The sequence below is a fragment of the Netta rufina genome (genome assembly GCF_964035555.1).
Source record: "Netta rufina genome assembly, chromosome: 5".
NCBI classification, from domain to species: Eukaryota; Metazoa; Chordata; class Aves; order Anseriformes; family Anatidae; genus Netta; species Netta rufina.
In genome coordinates, this window is record NC_140128.1 from 1,053,961 (window position 1) to 1,081,854 (window position 27,894).

Consider the following 27,894-nt stretch of genomic DNA (forward strand, 5'->3'; position numbering starts at 1 on the left):
TCAGCAAACCTGCAGTGCCAGATTTACTGCACCCCTTTTACTGGCACCAGCCCGGCAGCAGACGTGTGGCAGGCAGGGGATGTTGCCCTCTCTCTGAACCAGATGTGTGTACTGAAATCCAACATACTGGCATTTTGAACCACTGGCAATTCTCCCAACACCCGATGAGCACCTGGCCATCTTGCAAAGAGGACCCAGAGACAGAGGAGAAACAACTGGCCACTCCGCCTCCCCATCCCCAGAGCACAGACGCTGGTTCCTGCCCTCCTTACAAGAACTTCTGCTAGATCAAAGGCTTACCCAGGTACACACAGCTAGACAGAGACCGAGTCACATTACTCAGGTCTTTTCCAAACACCTATAGCTTGGCCTTCCATTTTAAGAGAACAATACAATTTTTCCAGGTTCCTTTCAGTCCCTTCTAGTGTACCAGAAAGAATACCAGCAAGGTTCAAGTTATAGCAATTAATACGTTTAACTACATTTAACTACACACTATTAGGGAGAGAGCCTTTTTTAAAACAACTTTGGTTTTAAACATTTAAAAAATGCAAACAGTAATAAGAGTGAGGTATAAATAGTTTCATTTGATCATATGTGCCGTTTTCCAGCTCCATGTGTGAACTTGTTTCTTGGTTAAGAAGAATTTTTGTAGGTAGGAAAAAGTAATTCCACCATCCATTCAGTCCCTGACTATCTTTTTTAGTAAAGCACATAGGTTTACAGAGCACAGTCAGGTTACCTAGGAGTGAATGTCTCATAATCTGTAATTTTGTTGCCCATTACACACCATCCGGTGACATAGTTGAAGATAATCTGATTTTTGTCTTTTATCTTTTGTTTTTTATAAACATCATATAGCCATATCATACGGTGCATGCAATATGATAAATTACTTATTTAAATAGGTAATTTAAATAGGGTGCTTATTTACTTATTTAAATAGGGTGCTTCTGTGTAGTTTACAAATCCATGGTCACTCTCAGTTAACTTGAAAACAGTTTTAGGCAGGGTGTTTTGTTTGTTAGTTCGTAGTTGAGGTTTCTATCTATTTACGGTTACACCTAAAATAGTACAAGTAAGTGGCTAACATCTAACCTATCCAACTTTTAAAAACTTGTTCTTGGAATTCAAAGCTTGGCACCTAAATTAGAACAAATATGACAATAATGCACTTTCATGTCCCAAAAGCAATGACATCTTTTTGCTCTATCTTTACAAGAAAGGACCTGACATAATTTAGTTATAGGCTATGTGTTCAATGTGATGCAGGATTTCTCAAGTATTTCAAGCAGATTCTGGGAGCCTACCCATAAAGAGCTCCTTGCAAGATAGTGGTCCATCAATATATCTGCAGGTTTGCTGCAGATTTGCTTTTGTCACTTTATTTTCAGTCTCCAAAAGTAATCAAAACAGTTAGTGGGTTGCCAAAAGTTGCAACCTCACAAAATAAATTAAAAAAAAAAAAAAAAGAAAAAAATAAAAAGAAAAAAAAAAGATAATCCATCATGCTGGGCAAAAGAAAGCTCTTACACAATTAACCTGGGGAACGGAAATAGGCCATTTACTGTTGCTCAAGTTCTTTGCCAAACTGTTTCAGTGGCCCTAATGTCCTCCAAGGCCAAAGAATAATTTCACCCCCTTCTGATGCACAAGACACACCCAAAAAATTTTCAAGAGGGGTGGAAAGTAGTAAAAGAAGATGTCTGTGATTTGCAGTCAGGTTATTCTGGGAAGATTACATATTTCTAGGAGACTATAATATACACGTATATCTGTACTTCTGATATAATCACATGATCACATGTTCAAATCTGGATAGCTATTCTTCCATGCAGATTTTTATTGCTTTCTTTTCCTTTAATAATTAACCACTTTCAGGATATATATATATATATATCATATGTATTAAACTTACGAGAAGACTTATCACCTAACTCTTCAAGATCATTTCAAAACAGTTCCATTTTTCTTGTATGCCAGCCTTAAAACAGTCTCATAGATTGCTGTTTACTTTTGCACTGGCAGGTTTCATTCCCACCAGAGCGTCTAGACAAGCTAAAGCACATCCCTACAGTAATTTCATTTATTGATACACCTGCATCACTCAGCAGAAGTTTCAATTATCTCAGGCCTTTTTTGGTGAGGGGAGGCAGTAGTACTCTGAACAAAGACAACTCCCCATGAAGCTTCCAGGTGCTGAATGCCAGACCATGCACCACAGGGAGGCATGGTACATTTCCCAAACCTGATGAGTGCAGGGATGGTGCATGAGCCCAGGGGCAAGGTCACAGGTGTCCCTGCTGCTGCTGCTCTCTCACATGCACTTGTGGAGCCCTAAAGGCAACAGACCTCATCCCCAAAATGAAGAAGGTTTGTCTCGTTTCCTCTGACCTCTACATGTGATTGTCCTACTCTTCTTCATTTCTGACCAGGCTGTCCATCTCCCTGTGTCTATCAGGTACGCTCTGCTACTAGAAGGGATTTGAATAAAGCACTTGATTATCTGGCAAGCATTTTCTTCAATGAAGACATACTATGAACCAGGCAATCATACTTTCAACTATGCTGCCTGCCAGAAAAGCACACAAACTTCCAATAGCAAAGTAGTGAGGTCATTTTGGTCAACTGCCAAAATCAGCACATTTCCTCTTTTGGTTCTGGATGCTGCACCTACACATTCCACGATGTCTGACAAGTTGTGAGAGAGATGCAGTCTCTCAGAAGAGGAAAAAAATTAAACCAATGAAGGTTATTTAAAATAAAGGGTGGGGGGGGGGGGGGGACATGTGAAGGATGGGAAACAAGAAAAAAAATGAAGCATCATGATGTCCAATGACCTCTTCCTGAAGATCTATTTAACTGGAGTCCAGTGTAACATTTCTTAAAAAGCATCAACACTTTCTCTTGATATTGCAGAAACATGAAACCTTGACAAATTTAAAAGACCCACGTGAAGGTTGCAGCTTTTTGTGAGAAGGCTGCACTCAAATCGAGCAGATCAAGTTTGAACTCTGGTCTTCCACAAGTCCCTAGAGTGCTTGAGCAATGCTCTTAAACCTCCCTTGCTTAAGACTCTATCTTCTGTCTGTCTTGTCTATTTAAAAAGTAAGTTTTCCTGAGCTAGGAATATGTCTTTATATCAGAGAAGAGTCTGGAACAGTGGATTTTGGATACTCATTTGTGCCTCTTAATGCTAATGTGGCACAAACAGAAATGACAGTAGTAGTAGTAGTAATAATAATAATAATAGTAATCATCTCCTAGTCTTTATTTTCAAGTTAACATCTGCCAAAAGCGTTAGGAAAAGTTTCTCATTGTGGCAACAACTATATTTATGTGTGCAATTTACAAGCAACTCATCTGAATGATTTTAATTTTTTATTAAGATTATTTTCTCATTTTCTATTGAGAAGCCTTCTTAGATACTGACTCACATTCAGCCTTGGAGGGAAAAGTGCCAAGCATTTCTTTTCTTATGTCTCCAGTAGTAATTTGACTCCTGCATTAAACTCAACAAAGCCAAAACTGAAGAGGAACAAACTTAATTTAATTATTAAACGCATTTCAAACTTCACTGTGATTTAAAAAAAATAAATCATGTGGGATAGTGGAAATGTACCAGGGAAATCTAAAAAACAAAACAAAACAAAACAAAACACTAATCTTTCCACACCCCTTCTTTCCTTCTGCCCTTCTCAAAAGGAGGGTAGGTAAGCTCAAATTTATTGAGACAGTGAGCTAGTTTCACTTCAGGTTTGCTACAGGAAAGCTAACAGGGCATCATGCCAAGCCTCCCACTTTTGAAATAAATATGACTTCCTTCAGGGCAGTTTTATGAGTGGCACAGCACAAGTCTCATATACTATGACAATTCAACTGCAGATTTTACTCCACAGCAGCTGCCACTGCTTCATTATAAACCACAGTTCACCCTGAAGCTCTCTTAAGAAAGTAAGAAATACACCGTATGTATCTGACATCTGCTGCAGTGGTGCAGGCCTCTAACTCTCACCTTCTGCACAATACAGAGCTAAACCTGGTTCTACAGAAAGGGTTTAGCCCTTAAATTTGCCTGTTCTTTTCCTGATGACACGCCCCTTGTCCATTTGACAATCAGAGTTGAAGAGCCAGCTTACTTTCCTTGGGAGGGTCAGATTGGCAGATAAACTATAGTGAGGAAAGGAAACATGTTCATTAAGTATGAAAACTTTCTCATAAGCTCTTACAGGAAGAGGATGTAGCTAACAATAAAAGAGAATACTGCATTTCTCTGCCAAACGTTATCATACAAGATTATGCACTCCCAAAACTTACATTTATACCAGTTAAATATTGGCAATGCTACATCTACAGGAGGTATATTCTGAAATACCCCTCCTCTATTCCCCATGTTGTGTCAGCTCTGAAGGTTTCTTTCTGAGGTTAGCTTAGCTAGATGTGTCACCACCTCACTTGACTCAGGATATTCCAAGTGTGCTGGGACTTACAAGGTGAAGCACTTCACCACTGTCTGACAAGTCTTATGACTGATCCACCAGGGAACATCTCCAAGAGCCACTCAGGCAAGGCTGTAAAACTTCTTGCAAGCAAGCTTGATTCACCAGATCCTCATGCATAATATTGACAGCCTGGCCTCCTGTCAGGCACAAACACAGTTTGCTGCGGAGTTGGAAGACTAATTACTTAAGGTTTCTCCTTCCTCCTCTGAGCTTGTTCCCTTCACTTCTTCAGTTCTGCAAAGCTGGTACAGTAAAGCCAACAAGCTGATAAAGTATGGTGTGGGCCATTCTGGCCAACTTCCCCGGTTTTCTGTACCTTTCCAGGGAGCAATCAGAAGGAGCTTTTTGATAGCCTGCCCCTGGTCCAAACATTCCCAGAAATGCACCAGCCAACAGAGACTGATTGAACTTCCCCACTTGGTACTCCTGCAGACACGTCTGCCAAACTGCTGGCTAGGCAGCACAGGAGATTCTTCCTCTACACAGGCTGCTGGAAGGCATTCATATGCAGCCCTCGGTTTACATTCACCATCTAATCAATGGAGCAAATGCTCAGGTACTTAATTTTATAAATGCACAAGGGGCAAGAATTGCTGCAGGCAGGTCGTTCTCAAAAAGGGATCCAGGGGGCTCTGTTAAAGTGCTTTATTCTCATGGATGGGGACGTACTGCACACAATGAAAGTCTATTAAAAGTTCATCATAAAACATGCTCAGAGATTCTTTGTCCTAAATTATGTACGTTTGTTTTGCTTGTTTGGTGACTGTTAATTTAGTGGGAAACCATCTAAATCACTGTTATCACACATCTAAGTAAGGATTTCTTAACTGTTATTTAAATTAGAAAAAGGAAAAAGACAAGTCCACAGAAGAATATTTCACAAAGCTGTGATCATTCTGTGAACCTTAAATACTGACTTGGTATTTCTTCTGGTCCTGGGATACACCAGTTTCAGCATGTTGCTTCAAAGGACAAACAGCTTTTCTGCAAGGACTGAGACCTATGCATCAGTTTCACTGATTAAAAATGGTTCTTTACATACATTTTCATAATAAAAGCACTTTATAACTATTACCCAATTATTGCTCACAGCATTAAGTAACAAGGTATTATTACTCCAATTTTACAGAAGGGAACAAATCCTGAAATGTGAAATACTTTGTGTTTACGTAGGCTTTCTCATATTAATTAATTATGAGACTTAATTACACTCAATCTCACCACTCTAAGCCAATTACAGAAAATTGTGTAAACCAAAGTAGGGAAATCTCTATCTCAGAGACAATCATTTATACTGACAGTCCTTTCCACGTAGGTATATAAAGAGGACTTCACAAACATTAACTTACACATACAATGCAATGGGATGGATTTTTCTCTGATTTTTCCCCAACTGCTCCAACATTACTAAATCTAAGAAAGGAGTAAATCTCCCAGTTTCTCCTCTCAACTCTGCCCTATAAACCAAATGACAACCTCTGCCCCTTGATTTGTACCTTAATCAGATGATTACCTTTCTTCCAAGAAGCAGTAAAACAAAACAAAAAAACAGGCATGTCAAAAACACCAAATTAGAAGAGCTCTAATCCAATGATTTAAAATATGGGTTGGTAAGAATTAGCATATACATACATACTGCAAAATATTTTTAATGTTTTTATTTGGAATTTACAGTAATTTTATGAACTTCAGTCCACAAGGGGAAGAGTAAACCATCTTTAAAAGTCTTTATTCCACAGAAGCATTTATGAACAATTCCACATCTTATGTTGAAATGTTAATTCATGATTTCCCACAGCATATACCCACAGAGAATCACAACACATTTCAGGGCCTTCAACAGTAATAGCATTCCATGGGGAACTGTTCTTCTTTTTCCAAATCATGGTTCTTACAAGAACGGATTAAGCCAAAGCACACTAGGTTTTTTATATTGACACCAATTCATCCTCTCATAAAATGTGCTCTTTTGAAATCAAGGGAGAAACAAGAAAAATTATCATCTTTGGAATTTTGTCTAAAAACGTCTATGAGTTCAAGTAAACCTACTTGATTAAAATTGGACAGAGTGAACTTACAAACATTAATCTGAATCTTCCTTCATTATTTTAACCAGGTTGCCAGTAAGTGGAGGCTGCTCTAAAAGACTCTTTGTGAATAAAGGTATACATGGACGTAGAAGAGATTCCATTCATTTATAATTTTGACTTCTTCAGTGCCAAGATTTCCACCCAGTCTTTACAGCTGTGACATTCTGTGTTCAATCTGTCCTATTCCAGAAGAATATTTAGTCTGTGCTCCTTGCAGTTATGCCTTGTTTGAATCACACCATAAGAACTGTGCTATGAGAGTTTCACATACCTGAGTCTACCACACAGCTTATTTTAAACTCTCTCCAGTTGTTTAGGTCAGTTATGTTGCACTGCAGCAGAATTAAGCAACAATAGGATCTAACAGGCTGCATGCAGAAGACCACATCGTAAGAAGGGGAAAAATAAACAATATTTTGGCTGTTTCTTCCAATTTTTCTAAATATTCTACATAGAGCAGGAAATACCTCACCAAGCAAAAAAGATTGAAGGTATTGTTAGATCAGATACCTTTTAAATATACATTCTTCCTTATCCAGAGAAGCTTTGCCATCTTCTTTGACAGGTAATAAATAATACTTCTGTCAGGCCATGAAAGGGTAGCTACAGAACACTAGAGGCAGAGATGCCTAGGCATTCAGCAGAGCAACTTAGTCTGATCCATGCCTCAATTTTCATACCTAATGACAGCTTTTCCCCAACCAAAGAAAACTTCTACTTTCTCCTATTCAGACAAAGGAGATGCCACCCACTTATCAGGCAGCGTGTAGATGGCCAAGATCTCCCCCTGGAAGCCTTCACAGGCACACAGCTCTCTCCTCTGTATATTCAGAGAACTAGAAACTTTCTTTGGTGAGACTGGCTTAACAAGCACTAAAAATCTAGAGACAAATTCAGTATCCAGCCCTCCTCATTTGGACCCCTTCCTCCAAGCTTCATAGCAGACACTTCCCTTGAACATACAAATAATAAATAGCAAGCATGAACCTACATCTATTATAGTATTGTTAAACCAAATATCAACACAAATTTGGTGTTAACGACAGAGTCACGTGTCTTCTATTCTTTTAATACTAACCCCCTGAGCTTAATCATTACATTTAGTGTCTAGAGCAGCAACACTTCCTACACAGCACCCATCATCAGTTCAGCAATTAACTGCATACCATTGACCTTCATAGAACACCTTGGAAATTTTATTACTACAACTCAATGGCATTTCATATAAAACTCTGCTCCATAATCACGTTGTACTATTAAAAAAAGAACACGTGCTTACAAAAGGGATAGTTTAGCCAATTGAACTATTTATAATTTGCAAGAATAAAAAACATTTCATAGGGTTTGCAACACGCACAAAAAAAAACTTTGCAGCTTTAATACAAGACAAATGTTACTAAGATTCACATTTTAGACAAATGTGGAATGGAAAATATTCCCTGAAGACATAATGGCAGGGTTATGCAGTATGCTATTTAAAAGCTATTCACCAACAACGTCCTTTCCCTTTTAGCCAGAACCCTATGGTAGAAATTCAACTAAAAAAAAGTCAATTAATTGAAATTGTGATTGTACAACTGAGGAATTGGATGTGTAAGATGAAGCAGCTGCAGGAAAAGACTAGGCACTTCCATTTACTATTTAGTAGCAGAAGAGAGGGCTAGCAGTCACAGCTTAGGCCTTCTGCCTTAGAGTTACCTCTCTACGTGTCTGCTACTTTGAGAGGAGTTATGTCCAGCCTTATTCTCTTCACCCCTTTTCAACACTCAGCATGTTTCTCCTACATTCAAGAGTCTCCCCGCTGCTTTCCAAGTCAAAAGGTGTACAAAATAAATACTTATTGTACGACTATTCTAATTTCAAATTGGCATGCTAATGTAAGTCACGGCACAAAGACTCTCTCCCCAGATTCAAGGGCTGCAACCAGGATGAAATAACTTGTCACACCCAGGATTTCAGTGCTAGCTTCCAAGTTCCCAGACTCCAGTGACCCAGCAACCCCACAGCCACAAGCCTCTGCACTAACGCATCTATTTGCACCACCCGCAGACCCCAGAGCAGGAAAGGGGCTAGTGCAGCAGGTGGCACAGGCATTTAGGAGGTGTATGTGTGCACCGAAGGGCTCTAGTTCTGGTATTTTCTACTGTCCTTATGCACTTCTCAGTTCTCTTCCAAATTTCTTTCTGGAGCCATTATTAGGCAGCAGGTTGGCAACATGCACACAGGCACTGTGAGGTCAATCATCCATTCTCTAAAGTCAAAAACCAGTGAATGTCTAAAGATAACTATAGAGTAAACTGGAGGCCACCACCAAGTACCCTAGCAAGTCAAATGAGTAACATTTTACATGGATTTTAAAATCACATCTTCCAAACACCTTACTCAATTTTCCATAAGCAACGAAAGCTTTCTATCATGCCAAACTCCACATTTCAGGCAATACATTTAATTTTGCCAAAGGTAAATTAAATTGGATTTATTGTGTCAGTCCTGTTTCAAACCTTCTTTGGTTAAAGACTTGTAACCTTTACTGTCAATGATAGATTATCTAATAAATTAAATTCATCAACACTGCTTTGCTTTCAAAAATTACCAACACATTGAATGAATGATGTCTGAGGCAATTCATAGCTATGCAATAGTAAGTTTTCTTGTTTGTGTTGTTGTTTAATGAAGTTAACTAAAAAATTCAGTTAGTATCAATTTATTATTGCCTTTTTTAATTAAAAAAAAAAAGTAGTTTCTTCCATTTCTGCAATACAGCAGAAGAAATCTGAAGTGAAACCCGCTTCAGTGAAAAAAGGTGTCTTGCAACTGATTTCAGTTTGTTCCCTAATCACAAATTTACCAAGAGCATGAGCTAGGAAAGAAATACATAAAGTGATCCTACATTAAAAGCATGCCCAGTTTAAAATCTCCTTTGCTGCAGAAGCCTGGGTTACAAATCAGATTGGAGAATACACGCATTACTGACATTACTGAAAAGTTGTGGGTAAGGCTATGATTTGGAGGTAACGGCCCTGCTATTTGAAACCAGATTCAAAATTTCCACGGATTTTGCTGAGACCTTGGCTTGGGTATTCTTTGAGGCCTGGTCACAGAATATAAATATATGTATAGCAAGCCATTCCAGGCAGCTACGTATCTTGACGTAAAACGAAGCTACAAAGCAAATGCAAAGAGGACAGACAAGCCTCCCATCTCACAGCCAGGAAGGTTTTTATTGCCATCTATTCAGCACTTTCACTTCTGCCAGAGCTCCCCTCTGCCCACACAGCCCCTCCAGCTGTCCAAAGCGTCTCCTCCAACAGTACTGCTGAGCACGCAGAGCATGGATTAAACAGTATTAGACATTCTTCCTGTCATTTTGTTTTCAATAATTTAGAAAATGATTTTTCTTGTTGTGGATTTTTTTTTTAATGTGGTGAGGGAGATGTTAAAGAAAAAACAAAAATCTCAAAGATCGGAATATATCAGAAGCCCAGCAATGTTTAACCCTGTCTATGGTAACTCTCTAACCATGAATATGTACACAAGCACGTGCACATGCATGCACACACACATTAATATTAAAGTCAAGTCTTTTGGAGGAGGCTCACAAAAAAAAATGAAAGAAAAAGAAAATCATGTTCAACAGGAAGAGTCTGTTTAATGCAGGATTTAAGCAAGGCTCTTTCATTTGCATAGATAACTTACAGCAAGAACAATTCATTAAATTATCCCATGAAAATGGTGCTATATTTTTTCTAAAGCAACACATTCCTTGCAGATCTCGGTGCCTTTCTCATGCTGTTAATAAGATAATCAGTTACATAAGGCTTAGAAATCCACTTAAATTGATTTTAATTAATGAATCAATCACTAGCCACTGATGACTTGGTCTACGGACAGCAAGCAATTCTGCTTGCCTCCAGGCCTCTAATTCCAAACCAAAGTCCACATTAGAACAACAGGACATCTCTCTGATCAATAGTAACAGAAAGATATTCAGTTCATACACGTTTTGAGTATATGAACTTGATAAAAATGTATCTCTATATCTTATGCATCACAGTACCCATGTTCAGGACTGCTCAACTAGGAAAAAAAAAATTAAAACATTTACATCTCTTTACAAGTGAAATAAATGAAAGCAAGCATGACTCTAGCCTACTGAACTTTTAGATGCTTATTCCACTTGACTTTTTTTTGTTCTTAAACAATCAGTTAACATTAATAGAAAATTGCACTTTGCACAATCACAAATACAAGCAATGCTTTTTATACGTGCTTTGATCCTGTGAAAATTCACTGCTACTCTGCTACAAGCTACAATACACTGCTACAAGCTACACTGCTTCCAAAAGCAACATGCAGAAGCGGCATGAAGAATGTATTTGTTATTTCAGTAAGTTAATTATTGTAATTATTGTTATTACAGGAAGTTAATTGCAATGCAATAAGTTAAATCTACCATAGGTGGTGTGACGCTGAGCACTGCAATCCCTAAAGCAGCAGCATCTGGCTCCCCACAGCAGAGAAGACACACCTAAGTGAGACTTCTGTGTACATAAACAGCTGGTGCTCTACCACAGCATCTGTGAATAAAGCACCACTTACACTAGCTAGGAGGAAGGAAGAAAAGATGCATGCCTCCCTGGGAGCTTCCTTCCTGAAGGCAAGTGTTGAACCCTCCTTTCAAAGGCCACTCCTTTTTCTTTGAGTGCAACCAAAGGAAGAGAGAGCCAAGTCAGCTTGCCTGCAAAACAGTCTAGCTGTTGATATAGCTACCCTACACTAAGCCCAAGCCACTCTACTCACATAATGCTCTGCAGTGAGCTAGCTTGATGTCACAGATCTCCCACTTGCCTGGGACATGACTCTGTACTGAGTTCCCTCGCCTGATAAAGGCTTGTCTCCATAAACAGACCACCAGGTACTTGGAGTGGTTTAATATCAAAAACTTTCATCTCCACCAACTTCGTGTACCAGAGGAGTTGGTGCTGTGAGAACTGTAGTTTTGGACCAGTTATCCTATTTACACTTTTTTTTTTTTTTTTAATGTTACTTGCACATTGATGGCTCAATAACATCCCATTAAATATCCTCAGAGAAATCCTGATTAACCACACTTAATCAACTAAGCAGTTTGCTTTGATGCTTGTTGCAGCACAGAAGGTCTGGCAACCCAGATCCCTTATGTCAAAACGAGTCCTGTGGCCTGTCCTGGACTTGTGATGGACACTTGTGTCTCTGATGGACACTATGAGCCACTGGGGTCATATGTGCCAGTACTGAGGGGAAAAATGAGCGGTTGGAATTGCCCATTGAAAAAGTACCCATGAACAGCAGACATAAACTTGCCAAAGCAGGGAAGGGTCTCTCCCTCTCCCTTGAGGGCAACTTCACCCCAAACTGAAAACAGTCCCCCTAAGGCTTCAGTGTCATTGTCAGAGCAAGGGATTGACCCTCTCCAGATCTCCCCCATGAGCATGGAGTTGTATAGACAAAGGAAGGTGGTGGGAAGTCTCTTATGGCTATGGGTCTCCTCCTTTTTCCCCCAGCCCAATCCTCCTCAGTACTGCCTAACACACAACTCAAGAAGCACCACAGTGGCCATCAGCACAGGATCTCCAGGATCAGACATTTGGCTCCATCCCTCTGTAAGTGGCCATTAGTTACACTGAGGTCAATCTACCAACTTGCACCAGCTAAGAAAAACTCCAACTGGTAGCTTGCTTTATAAAATCAATTTCACGCATTATCTAATATAAAAAGTGTTGCCTGATGTGCAAAAAACACTGTGCCCATTTAAATGAAGAGCTCTGTATTTGTTTTTAATCAATATACTACTTATACAATTTAAGCAACATTGTCAAAACTTGCTTTCTAACGCATCATCTAACTAGTTCATTGCTCTCAATACTTGTGTTCCCAGTTTGTGAACAGACAATCTTTCGGAGGAACAATGAAAAGAATAGTTAAAGAAGATAAGTTTGACTTTTAGGTACTGCCAGTTAATTAGAGAGTTAAATTTACCAAATAGTAAGTACAAGATACCAAACTATATTTCACAATGTTTAAGAAAAACATAAAGGACTGAATACTTTCCAGATGTAACGCATTAAGATCAACCAAACCTGAATCTGGCCTAGTTAGAACAAGAAGGTAAATAGTACATCCTCTTGAGCAGATGTCGTAGAGCACAGGCACTCCACATTTAAAGAAACAGATTCTGCAGCCAACAATGCTTCACCGACATAGAGACAATCAATGTGTCCTTGATTACGAGGAGGCAAACAGTTTTCACTACAAAAAAGGAGACTGAAAAACAAATCATGTGTTTTTATTTTACAAGTTCCAAGTTTGGGTTGGTTTTTTTTCAAGCCTTTTGGAGCGCTGAAACAGAATAAAAATAGTTTGTTTCACAAGCATAAAACAAAGTAGCTGCTAAATAAACATTTAAAATTTACTCCTATGTGTTCAGTTTTCATTGTCAGTGCTATTCATGAGTTGGATTATATCACTAAAATAACGTCACTTTTTCTGGTAAACTGGTTAGATGGGTATTGTCAAAAAATTGTGTGACAGAGTGTTCCCTCTATTTCATATTCTGAATATCACTGCTGGAAACTGTATTGCAGCGCAGAATGTAGTATATGGCAATATATCCTGACATTCAAATCAAGACCACAAATTATAAACAGTTTCAGCAAATTGACTTGAGTGCCTTTGTTCCTCAGACATACATCTTCCTATTGCTTACAAAAGCAGCATATACTAACCACTAACACTGCTATAGCCAGTACTGGGAAAGGAAGTTATTGAAGCCTGGATTTCCTGCTTTCAGTTGTAGCCAAGAACTGTGAGGCTTGTAGTGGTTTCAGGAACTGACTCATCTAATGATTCATGGAGAAGATAGTGGTTTTAATATGTTTCTGATCATGAGACTCAAACTTCAAAAATGTTGATGCTTAATTTTTATTTTAAAACTTAAAAGTACATAAATCAAGCAAACAAATATTGTCATGAGACACACTGGCTAAAATAAATGCATTTTACTATGCACTTTAAAAAAAAAAAAAAAAAAAGATGTTAAAATTCCTGGAAATTCATTTCAAGAGAATGTTGACAATGAATTCAACCCACCAACAAAACAATAAGTACTCCTGTTACAATCCTGATACATCTAAATTTTAAGTGGGAGACAGGTGAAATATCAATTGCATTTTTAGTTATATCTTTTGGTACATACGTATCTACTGCTATGTACTCATCAAGGAATCCTACAGCTGCTATTGTTAATGCACCTGGTTTCTTTAACTATGTTAAAAAAAAAAAAAAAGTATCATCAGAAGATCAGCTGCTAAGAATACATTTGGATGTTTGAAACAAGAAAGTTTTGTTTCAGTGTGACTGGAGCTGCAGGGGTCAAGCTTAAAGCAATGCCTAAGACACTGGATCTTAAGCAGTCAAACACCAGTGTTATTTTCTCATTCCGAATTCACAACTAGCCATTTTTACACATCTAGTTTTTCCAGAAGGAAGCATGTCCTCCAGTGCATCAAAACACTTTTTGCCCACAACACAAATCTCATCAATGTGCTGTAACTTCAACTGCCAAGCTCTTGTGCCTAAAAACATGGCTTGAGATGGAAGCTTAATTCTGCTAAACTAACGTATGGAAAAGTACTGGTTTACTTTTTAATTTTTGAACTGCAATGTGCAGCTACTCACATGATATGTGCAGTTTGCATGCCGGGGGGAGGGGGGGTGAAACATTAGCACTTCTATATTTCACCATGTGCACAACTAGTAAAAAAAAAAAAAAAAAGGAAAAAAAAGAAAAGAAAGAAGTAAAGAAAGAAAACAAAATGCATGTTGCTTGGAAAAAATAAAAAAAAATAAAAAAGAAGCAAAAAAGCAGTTAAAACAGTTGACAAGAAAAGGCCAAAGTGCGCTCAGTGGCTGGCAGTCATTTTATGGCTATAGTCCTACAGCAGATTTACTTAGATGACGTCAGTGGCTCCAATCCAGCTTTTCTTTGGTAGCATTTACCACTTGCCTCTTGAAGCCTCCACTATGCTACAGAGCAGCAGACCATAATCAAAATTCCCTTTGTGAAATAGAGTTTACCTCAGGGCACAGAGGCATTGCTAGCTGAATTGCAGGCTCTTCACCCTGTACTGCATGCCCAGAAATAAATAACCTACAATACTGTACTTTCCTTAATACAGAAGGACCATTAAAAGCAGCTTGCTACCTAAAAAAGGGTTCTTTAATTTGTTTCCTAAATCTCAGAGGCCAGAATATTAGTTGATTTTCCAAGCAACCAAAAACTATGATAATTCTATTACACTTTGGACTTCTTTGTATTCTTTGTATTGTTTTTGGAGATTTTAGAAGATCAAGGTTTTTATGGGTCATTGTTTCACCAGCAAAAAATATTACAAACATTAAAATCTAAATTGAATTGCTATAGGAAGCTGCTTATTTTAAATTTGTTTTTATAAATATGCCCCTTCAACTGCTTATCTACAAGTGCTCAGTAAGCATACAGTAAATATGCCAAGAAGCAAAGAAAGTACTATGCATAAATAACAGTACATGTAAAGAAAAAAAAAAGCACATTATTTGGAGCTACGGATTTCCAGTCAAAAAATGACAGGAAGCAATGAAAGGCTAGGAAATCAGCAAAAAACTTCACAGGCTCTGGAGTTTAACAAATATATATATATAAATATATAGAAAACCATATGAAAGATGCACTTTACTTTCAAACAGGTATAGATTTGTTATGTTTTAATGGCCCCATCAGTCCAAAGATCTCCATACTCAGTAAGTATAGGTGATAACTAGATAATCTAGTGGGCTGAAAATTGCCTCTTAAGGTTAAAACATTTAGGAATAACTTACATGGAAGATGTGCAAATGCCTCACAGAAAACTGTAAGTCTCAGTACCTCTCCTTTCCCTGCCTCTTTGCTTTCTCCCTCACCACCACCACCCAAACACACTGAAGTGAAAAATCACAGGTCTAATCTGAAATAAGCCAAAAGACAAAAAATGCTATTATCAGCCAACTGCCCCTGTGTATAAGACACACTGTGGACCTGAACTCTAAACCTGAATTTAAGACAGATTTAAAATGAGAGGTGATCCCCAAACCAACTCTGAGTAGACAAATGCTAGCACATCCTGTCCCTGCAGAGAAACTACAAACCTGTTAGCAGCCTGAGATGCCAAGCCACAGGCAGAAAAGCTTTCTTGTTTTCTGCAGGTGAACATGGTGGTCGGGCAGGGACATAACCTCTTGCTTCATCACCCATCAGGTTAGCCTCTGGGTGCTGTGCCAGTTCCTGGCAGCTTCAGTGCAATTCACCTGTAGCTGGATGGACTTCAGTATGGCATTAACAAACAGCCACGTTTCCGGACTGTCAAATTACTTGCTTCCAAAAGGATGGGAGAAAAATTTTCTTCTCTTTGACCTCCTTTCATTACTAAAAAGTGGTGTCAGCAAACAGAGTCAGAAGATGACTGTAAACTTCTTTGAGAGACAGTCTGGCCCTCTTATTGGTCACCAAAGATCCTGGACACGAAAGTCATTATACAAGCACAAGTGGCTTTTTCTTTCTAATAGCCAGGGTGAGAAAGCAGCCTGGAGACTGGTATGGCCAAAGAGATGTGACAGCAAGACCATGTCCATGAGCAACAGCAGGAAGAGGAGCTGGCAAGATGGCTAGCAAAAGGAGGAGAACAAAGCTACCACAACCTGAAAGAAGGCAAGCCTAATCTAGGGATGTACAAAAGCATACTAACTAATATAACTAACTGCATACCCAAGGAAAGAGGAAAGTCCAGGCAACCAAAGACGTATGTGGTGCCCTGTAAGGAACAGCAAGATGGAGCCTGCAGGGCAGACAAAGAAGAATGCGCAGCAAGGTCAGAGAGCAACGCAGACAGACCCAACATCGCTGTGGCATTGAACAGAAGACTGTATTTATGTTTTGAGATTTTTGTTGTAACAAAATAATTATGGCCAAAGGGAGGGGAGAAGAGGAAAGAAAAAAAAAAAAAAAAGAGGAGCGCCCATTCAGTCTTTGAGTTTTAGAAAAGGCTTTCAGTTGATTGCAGAATAAATAGAAAAAAAAATTAGCTGGCAACAGATACAGGTATACAATTCTTCTTAAAGACTAATTTGTTGAAAGAATAAAGTAAAATTTTGGATGTGGAAAATGAAACTGTTTACAGAGTTTTGCCTTTTATCTTAAACTGTAAAGCAGCTCTAGGACAAGAAGTGCATATTCATATTTAATCTACCACCATGCATAAGATTTCCTTTGTCATTAATAAATGTTTGTCTCCAAACACTATATATTTTAATTGAGATACACATAACAGAGGCTTTAATCCATTAAACCTTTATGAATTTACCTTTTCTTCCAAAGCCTGTTCTGACATTTTCTCCCCTCAAAACCAAAATGTCATTCCTGAATTAAAATCTCCCAACAGAAAGACAACCATGTAAAAAAAAACAAAAAACATGCCAGCTAATTGCAGAAATAAGCACTATTGTTCAGAGTACCATGTAGTGAATGAAAGGAAAGAGATTCCACCAAGGGAATAACTGTGATGTCTATAATGTAAAGGAATAATTTGGCACCAAAAATACCCAAGGCCATACTGGTTGGTGATTCAAACACAAAGCATATCAAAATGCTACTGATAAGCTAAATTAACAGATAGCTTATCTGAAGCATATACTAGCCATATGGTGCCACAACTTCTGTTGCCTGTTGCTGGCATAACAATAGGCTACTGCAGTCTTAGACTGGAAGCACTATTTGACAAACTGTCAACAGCATTTTTTTTTTATTTTTTTTTTTGCAGAGCTCTAGGGCAATGGAGCACTCGTCTATTTGCATTTTTTTTAAACAGGTGAACAAAGAGTAAACCAGATGTCAACTTTAGAAATCAAGCTGTCTGGTTTGGGAGATTTAACAGAAGCAGGCATACTACTACAGCTCAAATCTAGACAATGAGCTTTTCTAAAACGCTCTGGCCTAGGGGAGTGGCTATTTAAAACACTTGGCTTCTTTTATTTCAGTACTATGGAAGTGAATTCTGCTCTTAAGTGCCAGCTCAAATGAAGTCATTTTGTTTCACTGGGGCTTTCTTTGCATTTTAGAAATGTAGCGTGTACTGTAGTAAAAGAAAAAACAAGTATGAAAAAAAATCTGATTCTTTTTCAGCTAGAAGCTGGGTAACACAGGAAAGAAAAAAATAACTAACAATTTGAGAATACACCAAAAAAACCGTGAAAGGATAATTCAAGTGGAAGTTATTTTCCCTTCATTTAAAAATAGAAATAAAAACAACTTTCAAAAGCTTTAGAAAGAATGTGTATTCACATCCCCCTCAAGCTCCATGAAGACAAGGTGTGAATACTGACAGATAAGGAAGATTTACATCAGAGCTTTAATACGTTACAGAAACACAATTAACCAATACCAAAGGAATCATGAGAATTTTCTTCTTGTTTTATTTTAGAAAAAATGAAATCTTGGTTACTTACATAGTATTTGTGGAAAAGTCTTTTCATAACAATCCAGTAATCTACTCAATTAATCTTCTCAAAATTTGACAAAATACAAACTTCTGTCAATGGCTATATAGTAGATCTTTCTATGATACTCAATTTTGCAAATGTGTTTTTAGTTGTGTTCTGTAGGAGTGTGAAAGACATAATGAGAAAAAATAGATAGTTCTAATAATCTGTTCTGCTTTGATAGGCAGTTATGGGAACATATTTATTTTCTGACTTATACCCAGCTAAGTATGTAGCATTTTTAGATTATCTTTTCAAATTGTTCTTGAACATTCTCAGTTAAAAAAAAAAAAAAATCCTTTCATGTTAAGTTGAGATTGCACTTGAACTCCTTCCAAAAGCCAGAGCTGTACTGAATTATGATAATTAGAAAGCTGTGCGCATAAAAGGCAGCACAGTCGATGCATTTAAAAAAGTTCATGCCAGAGAATATAAGTTCAATATGTTCTCACATAATTAACATTTCCCATCATTAGCAGCAGTTTTTCAGTTTATGTATCTGTAAAAACAACAGCACTCGTCATTGTTTTAGATTCCCAGTCAATAGCATTTTAATAGTTTTACACATAATCCTAAACTTGCCTTCCTTTCCCCCTCCCAGCACACTGTGATTTCACATTCTACCTTCTGACCTGCTAGCAAGTAAACTTGCATTTTGTGCTCATATGCTTCTGCTGCCACGCAGGCTGATTCAAAAGTTCGGCGTAGAACTAAAACAAGCTAGAAATCTAAGAAGGCCATTTGGAAAGGTACAACAGGATGCAGAGGGAGTAATCATGCTGTTCGAGTAAACAATTACTAGAAGACAAAGAACAAAAAGTTGCAGGTGATACCTTCTACTGGACAGGCGCCAAATTAAAATGGGCTTCCTCTGAGGAACCCAGACACAAGCTGGAGACTGGGAAATGGGAATGCAGCCCTGCACCAACCAGGCGAGCATCTACAAACCCTTTACACACTGCAGTTTTTCATCGTGTTCTTGATGCTTGTACAAAAATTCATCTAACAAATAAGGGCATGTAGCACATAACGGGTTGCTTTCTGAGACATTCATAGACTTCCTGTGCAAAATGCCTCAAACTAGTTGTTCAGAACCAGATTTTGACACTGGCTTGTTACCTCCTTTCTCTCCCCTCCACTCTCTCATTCCCTGTGTTTTAAAATTAATATAATTCATTTGGAATTTTACTAACCAGATTCAGCATAGAAGTTGCTGAATCCGCATTAGCAGAGAGAGGGATTTTGACTGTACCAGCAATACGACAAAACTCACAAGAGCATCAGGATTTCACACACAAAATACAAATAATAATAATAAAAAGATGTTTGGGCTATTAAATTAGAGAAGTCCTAGTTGAATTTTATGCGACAAATCTAAGCAGATTTGGAGTTGGTGCTTCAAAGGATTTAAGTCTGCAACTTTTCACTAGCTTACGTTTTGGAAATGACTGATCTTTAAAACCAAACAAAATTATTCCAGGAAATACTATTCCATCCTTGTTCCACTTGCAAAAATCAAAAGGAGTTTTGTGCAAGAACAGAGAGCAAGATATGGTCATAAAGTGGGAATTTATTGCAGAGATTTTTCTTCTAAAAATGTGTCTTCAGGGTGGCAGCTTAGAGCCGGTTGGCTCTATAATAAATAATGCCATTAATCCGTTCATATATCACAGGATACAATTTAAATTATACCGTGTTTGTATAAACTGCCACAAAACCTCTAACAGCAGTTTCTTTCAGAGAGATGATTTACCTCTTGTATGTTTTAAGATTTTGTTGAGAGCCAATTTTATTTTATTTTTTATTAGTAAATGACTAGTTTAGGAATATAAAGCATTCCTACCTGAGGCAAGCACTAATGGCAAGGTGATTCACAGTGACAAAATGGTAATTAAATCTCAAATCCCAGAAATAAGTAGCTACTATTTCTCTCATGGCTAAAGCAGGTCACTCTGATGAGGGATGAAGTTTTCAAAATCGTATTGAAGGCAGCAATCTGCACACTCATTACAGCCAACTTCATACAGAAAGACTCTATGAAGTCAATGGAATTAACCTGAACCTACAACGCATTTAGAAAAAAGAAGTCAGCAGTCAGAATAAGAGCCCAAAAGTGGAATGAGTGATCAACTTTTAACAGAAATTTGCCTGCAAGTTTTAGACAGATCATAAGCAAAGCAGAAAAAAAGTCCCCTTACAAAAAAAAATTGAAAAAGCATGCATATCAAATATAATATTCTTTATAATCAAAGATGCAGAATAGTACCCACGTACTTCTTTGGACACGAAATGTCGTACTAAACATATACACAAAGCATATGCTGTAAATACCTTTGTATTCAATCCAGCAATGTTTATTCATATGAGTCATCCCAGTCACTTTAAACTGAGTAAGGATTGGATCTAGCAAATCTTTTCTTCTTCAGTGAAATCACTTCAGAAAGACAAGGTGAGGTTTTAAACCATCAGTATATGGGAAGATAAAATAAATTTCAATTTCAAGAAAAAAAAAAATAGATTAAAAATAGTGATATGCACTTGTGCATATGCAGTCAGAAACCATGCATTCAAAATGCAATGTTTGAAGATAATCTCACAGATAAACATCCAGAACTGTACACAAGATCTTCAGTTTTGGAAAGAAGGTTAGGCACTTTCCAATAAAGTCAGATTACTTCTATGAAAATTCTTCAAACAGTGTAACCATCATACTATATGGATTGCAAACTGACAGCTATGTCATGATACACAACGTTTTCACCTTTCACTTTTTATAAAGTAAAATGTGCCAGAATTTCTCTGTAGTTCAAGAAGTCTTTATCACACTAGTGTCTGTACTGTATCTTTAAAGTTTGCTTACAATATTATCTACAAGGTTAGTTTAAAAAGAAAGAAGGAAGAATTCTTTATTCCTCTGCATGTGACTTCACTGAGCTTAACTTTTTCAGGCATGGACAAACAAAGCCTAAAAACCACTTCAGCAATATACAAAACCACTACACCATCCAGCAACAACAACAACAACACGATAGTTACAAATTACACTAAACATGTTACACACATGCTCACAGGTCTCCACACATAACAATACACTATCATTTCTCAGCTGGAAACTCACAGCGGGTCTAGTTCCTAATTAAGTTTCTGTTGTTCTTTTTTATCTGTTTAATTAAACTCCTTTAAGCAGAGTCTGTCTTTACTAAGACTCGTGTCAAATCAAAATTTTTCCTCTGCTTCACTGCTCGCGTACATCCCTCGCTCAGCACTAAGAAACTGTACAGAATATAAAACCGTAATTCAAATCTCAAGAGCTATTGCTACACTCTCCTGGGTGCAGAAGCTAATGATATTTACTTCACCAAAGCAGCCTATGTAAAATTGATGCTCAAAATACACCTAACACATGTTTAGCAATGAAGTATTTTCCAAAGGTATTTTTAGATTACTACTAAGAAAAACAGAAATAAGTCATTCACATCCCAATTTTCTGCTGGGTCAATTGATAAAATCCTGCTTTTCTTTGCAGTAGATTTATGCTATGGGTACAGAAAACACATCATGACCCAAGTAAAAAAATCAGCGTAGCGTGAAAAAAAATGTTTTAGCACCAATATAAAAAATAAATACATCTCAAAGAAGTTTGCTTTTAATCAAAAATATTTCTATAAGTTGATTTTAAAAAATCACGAGTTTAAAATGTGACCCACTTATAAAACCATCAGTTTCATGATTTAAGAACATTCACTGGATTTATCCCTGCCTTTCTTTTCCCAAATAAAGTATGTGCACATATATATATATAGATACACTCACACACAAACATGCAAGCTCCCCTCTACCCCCCGAGAAGTAATTTAATACACAGGTCTATGTCATTTTTGATAGCACCATCTTACCATCTACAATCTAATATCCCTGTAATGGTATTCCCCAACTATTTATAGAGACAGAATACATCATACATTACAGACACACATTCCCACTCTAGGGTCATATGAAGAATCCTATATAATTTTAAATTAAGTCCTAATGTAATTATAATCACTTTTGTTTTCATATTCAATTGCAGGTAGCACTTTGTTATTTATATGAATTTTCCCATAAGAGGCGTTCCCACAGAGATTTCCATATTAGATGTGCTGCATAATAACTGAACATTCGGCTAGAGAAAACAGGATTTTAATCGTATGGCTCCCAACTTTGCCATTATCTAGTTTAGATATCTCTGGAAAACCGCTATCTAGCAATACTGTGTTTCCAAACTTTATCAGCATTGAGGGAAAGCAAACAGGCTTCTGTTAGACAGGAATACAGCTGCATAGCTACTTTTTTTTCCCTGAGGCTCTGCCAATTCGGCTTACGTTTCTTACATATATAACATTTTACGTCAGAAAATGCCAGTACAACCTGACATTTCTTGGCCTTTCTTTCCCAGATAGTGTTCAACAACGAACAGTTAAAAAATATTGGGAGCCATTTACGTTAAGGAAACGCAGACAGAACTGCTCCCTAACTTTCCAGCACTTCTGGAGGTCACTTTTCATATCTCCGTATCAAAGGCAGGCACTCGTTTCGAATAAGTTAACAACTCTCCCGAGAAGCACGGGTGGCTGACATTTCATTGTTTCATAAATATTTTTATACTGTAACACCGTTCAACCTAAAACAGATTTCGAGAGGAGAAAAATCGTGACTAGGATTATGCCTAACTGAGGCAGAAACACAAACTTTTCTACTTGGTGAGAACAGAGGTTTTCTCTCTCTCTTGTTTTATCTCTTTTCGTCGTTTTTTCTCAGCTGTTTGGAGGGGACTGTTTTGTTTAATTTTTGCTACAAAAGCTGCCCTGTCTAACTTTTCCCTCCCCCTTGGAAGTGTACTTCCTTTGAAACCGCTCCTTCTGCGAACAAAGGCTGCCACGGGCCCTCTGCATCAGCACTGTGAACATCTGTAGATTAGATCTCTGTAAAACGCTACGGAAAAAGAAAAAGAAAAAAAAAATAAAAATACAGTTCCTACCGGATGGAAGTTTTCCACGGACAATCTCCTCGGTGGTGGTGTAACTGCGACTTTGTCTTTTTTGGATACAATGTTTCTGCTGACTCCCGAAAATTTTCCACTTGAATGTGCAATTAACCAGCAGCAGCGGCAGCTCTGGAGAAGGAGAAGAAGCAGCGAAAAAGGACATTCCTTCCTTCATCTTTCAGCGGGAAACCCGAGGGGGGAGGCAAGCGGGGCCCGAGGCAGCGCCAGGCGCGGGGCACAGGCAGGCCGGGCCGCTCGGCAGCGCGCACCGCCGGGGGACGGCCCCGCGGGGCTGCGAGCGGCTCCGGCGAGCCCGGGGCTGCTCCCGACTTCGCGCTTCCCCGTGGCAAAAATGCGAAAAACGTCAAGGCTCGGCGCGTGTGCGCGCGGGTGTGTGTGTGCGGGCGGGCGTGAGGAGTGCGCGTGTGAGTGTGTGCGCGCCGGTGTGTGCGCGCCCGGCCGCGGCGCCGTGACTCAGGCAACTAAGTGCGAACGGCGGCGGCCAGAGGCAGCGGAGCGGCGCGGGGCGGGCAGCGGCCGCCTGTTGCGGCTCCGGCCGCGGCCCCGCAGCGGCAGCAACTCCGCCGAGCAACTTCTCCCCCCGCCTCGGCCCCTCGCCGGCCGGCCCCAGCACCTGCGGGGGCGCCGGCCCCTCGGGCCGACCCCTGCCGGGACCGGCCCCCGGCCCCCGGCCCCCCGCCCCGCCGCACAAGGCGCCGCCGTGTGCGCCCGGCGGCCGCCTCTTACCTCCGCGCCGCGGCCCCCACTCCGCGCACCGCCGGCGCGCCGCGCTCCGACGGCAAACTTCGCCCGCCGCCCCCGGGCCGCCTCGGCTATCGGCGGCCCCGCGCCTATTTTTAATCGGCCGCCCAACTATTTATACCGCGCCGCGAGCTCGCCGCGGGCCGGCGGACGGAGCCCTCGGAGGATGAGTTGCTGCCCGGCCGGCGGCGGGGCGGGCCGGGCTCCCGGCCGGGCTGCGCGGCGCCAGCGATGCCAGGAATGCGCGGAATGAGGGGAGGAATGAAATGAACGCGGGAGCGGGGCGGCCGCGGGGCGGAGCGCGGCCCGCCGCCCCCTGCGGCCGCGGGCGGGCGGGCGGGGCGGCGGGCGGGGCCTCCGCGCCGCGCTGACCTCATAGGGGAGCCCGCGGCGGGGGGGGGCCCGCGGCAGCGGCCGGTCTGGAGAGCGCAGGCCTGGCCGGGGGGTGCGCGGCCCCTGCTGGGGGGGCTCCTACGCGCAGCTACGGCCTCGCGCGGCCAAACCCCTGCCGAGCCCTGGCATGGCAGGCCTGTGCCAGGCGGCCACCTGCAGCACCCCCGGGCCCACCAGAGCCCCGAGCAGGGGGAGCACAGGGGAGCTTTGTCCGCATCACAGCCCAAATCGATGTGGACACAGCGTGGCCCAGGAGCCCAAAGGGCTTGACCTTTCTCACAAAACTGGCTCCAGCTTCGGGTTTCATGCTGCAAGTTTTGCACTGCTCAAGTTGTGAGCCTAAGTGCTGTTAGCTTACTTTACCCTTCTTGCATCTGACAAACCATTCCCCAGAAATGCTCCTGAGCATTATTACAGGGCACATCTCCTTCGGCTAACAATTTCTTACCTTATGGAAATAATCACGGTGCAGGCACAGCTGCTGTGCTTGTGAAAACTTGTATTTGCATAAGCAAAAAGGATAACTGGACACCTCGGTACCTGTTTGTCAAATAAATTGCCTATTTTGATGTGGAAACATACATTTCTATCCACCTTTGAAAGTCTGACCAGCAGGACTCCCACTTTTGGAGATGTCAGGAAAATCACATTACAACCTCAGAAGCACCCTATGTTGGTGTTGTCTGATAACATCATACATCATGTGTAACCTCACGACACACTCAGATGGGGGCTGGCAGAATTCACAATAAGTACCCTGTATATTGTTTGTGTGTGACATTACAAAAAGATGTCAAGTTTCTCTTCGAAAATACTTGAAACATGCCCTTCTTCGTGCTTTCCCAGTACGGATCTTGTAGGGTAGCCATGCTGATAACAGTTGCTATTCTAGCCCATGACTGACTCTTGAAAACACGTTGCTTAAAGCTGACGTTGCAGTTCACATAGAGGCTGCAATTGGTTTTTTTTTTTTGTTTGTTTGTTTTGTTTGTTTGTTTGTTTGGTTGGTTGGTTGTTTTTTTTGTCATTGTTTGTTTGTTTGTTTTTGGTTTTTTTTTTTTTTCATCTTTGTGGACCAGGCACTGAGTGTGTGTGATGGGCATCACACTAATGCTATCTAATCTGTTCAAACTCAACCCTACAGAAACAGTGTGAAACAATTAATAATACCAAATTGAGTCAAAATTTGAGAAAGCATTGGCCAAAGGACTGGAAAAATGGGAGAAGGAATATATTTTAGGATATTTTTCCCTCCACCATTCCACACTGGCTGAAAAACTTTCTTTTTGAAAGCAGGCTACAAGGAACCCCCCCACTCACACACACAAATTTGTTTTTTTCTTCCCCTTCTCCTCTTCAAACTGCTCCAATACTATTGTCTAGTAAGTGTCTAAGTGCCTGCATAACTTGTGAAATTCAACCACTGCGCAGATGTCTATAATAATGCCATAATCGTTTTGAGTGCACACAAAGTTTACCAACTCTTTTCCAATACTAGAGCAGAAAAACAGGGAAAAACATTGCCTCCTGAGCCGTATACCATTGATTTTTAACTATGTCAGTAGACTTAAACTAGAGATTAAACTAATTCTACTATGTTCATTGTATGTACAGAAATGTGGAACCCCTTTATGTGAATGGGGCATTTTTTTTTCCATGAGGCTTGTAGAGAAAGTGCCAAGAATACTGACTCTAACTTTTATGCCTGTGCAGGGCCCAAAAAGTATCATAGCTCTGTGCACAGGGAGGAAGAATGGCAACTTTTTGGACAATAAATAAACAGTTTGAAAACTTCTTACCTCTAATAGCTTTCACAAATGACAGATGAAAAAATTGTGGGATTATGCTCACCTAATGGAAAAGAATAATTACATTTACCCGCTGCCTGCACATTTTGTTAACTGCAAGCAGCAGGGAAAGCTCACAAAATTCTGATTATGTCTCAGACTCAAATTCTGTACACTGATATTCTTCACAGTCAGGGAGGTGCTCAGGGAAGACTAGGGATCTTCCATTAACACAATGTTCATCCACCATCCAGTTTTCAACTCAAGGCAGAAATCCTGTCCTGACAGCATTTTGCTCACAGGTAACTAAAGTGATTAAACTACAAAAACTGAGGCCAAGATGGACAGCAAAGTAATATGGTGACTAAATCATGACATTTGTTGAGCCTGGCCTGTAGGCCAGTGAGCCCCAGGGGAAAAAAAAAAAAAAAAAAAAAAAAAACACCTTCTGAAAACTGAGAAAGGGAAACTGACAAGTATTGATCTTTCTTGCAAGAGGCTCATAGGCTCATATATCCTATGGGCTGTGATGTGATACATTATCACATCAGACCGACAAACTTAAAAAAATACATACCTGGAATCACAGTGAATTTCCAACAGAAAGAAATTGTGTACTGGGGAGATGGAGTTCTGCGTATTTTGACAGGTGAGGACTGTGGGAAGACAGCATCAGTATCGTCCAGCCCCTGCCTTTGTGCAAGCATAGGCTTCTTTGGAGGCTCTGTGGATGAAGGAGGAAGGGACACTGGAGGCACGTTCACACATAGTGAGCTTGCTCTGATGAGCTGCCTGCTTGGTGTTTATTGATGAATGGCTTTATCAGACACGCAGGTGCGCTGAGAATTAGAAAAGCTGAAGTAAGCGAAGGGACATGGGGACAAGTCTGGACAGGGGCTTTTCCTAGGGACAAATGCTTATCTCAGCTAGAAAGGAGAATTACAAGTGTGGAATAGGGGAGCATAGAGTAAGACAGAGAAAGCATGAGATTCAAGAGGACACCAATCAAAGAGAGGCTGAATAAAGAGAAGAGACACAGAAAAGATGAGAGAAGGGAGTGGGAGAGAAACATTTGTTATTACTGAAGGAAGGCAGGAAGGATAAAAAGAAAGTAAAAATAAAAAGGATAAAATGGAGAAAGGGAAACCTGCAGAAATAAAGGAATAAATAGGACAGAAAGAACAGCTGAGGGGAAAGCCCTTGGAGAACAGGGGTGACTGTAGTTAGGAGACAAAAAATAAGTATCAGAAATAGGAGATGGCAGTGAGGAAATGGGAGTAGTTTAACAATGAATGGAATAAGGTAAGGAAGGGTAGAATATGCAATTAGAGAACAAAGGTCTGTAATACTACCAAGTTTTGCACTTGTCAGTGAAATACTTGAGAGTGAGCCCTACTGAGAGTTGGGAGGAGACAAGTGTGAACATACATGTACTTAGAGATAAGATGGATGCTGTATTGCGGCATACATATAGGAACTGCTTTTACCTTCATTAATGAGACCACCGATAGTGGAGCCGAACGGAAGAGTTGTAGTTTGCTTCCTCCTTGCCATTAGGTGTGCTGGGTTCAGGACATATAACTTACATTTCTCATCCCAGCCACCCAGATGATGCTTTTAAGTCTCCAAGAGATGAAATAGTATCCAAAGTTACAGGGTTAACAGAATAATTTACTTATTCCTGGAGTAATTAACTAGCAGGTGAAAACAAGATGGACTTTGCAAACATTAGATCCAGAGCCTCTTTTGGA

At 39.9% G+C, this 27,894-nt stretch overlaps 1 protein-coding gene across 5 annotated transcripts in view; it reads right to left on the minus strand.

The window, feature by feature from the left end:
* TEAD1 (TEA domain transcription factor 1) overlaps positions 1-24,190 on the minus strand; it is a 159,509-nt gene extending 135,319 nt beyond the window's left edge. For all 5 annotated transcript variants that reach the window (XM_084287053.1, XM_084287051.1, XM_084287052.1 and 2 more), the window contains exons 1-2: positions 23,949-24,190; positions 23,196-23,330 (exon numbers count right to left, since the gene is read on the minus strand). The gene's annotated coding sequence lies outside the window, so the exon portion shown is untranslated. The remainder of the gene's footprint in view (positions 1-23,195; positions 23,331-23,948) is intronic.
* Positions 24,191-27,894: the final 3,704 nt, after the last annotated feature.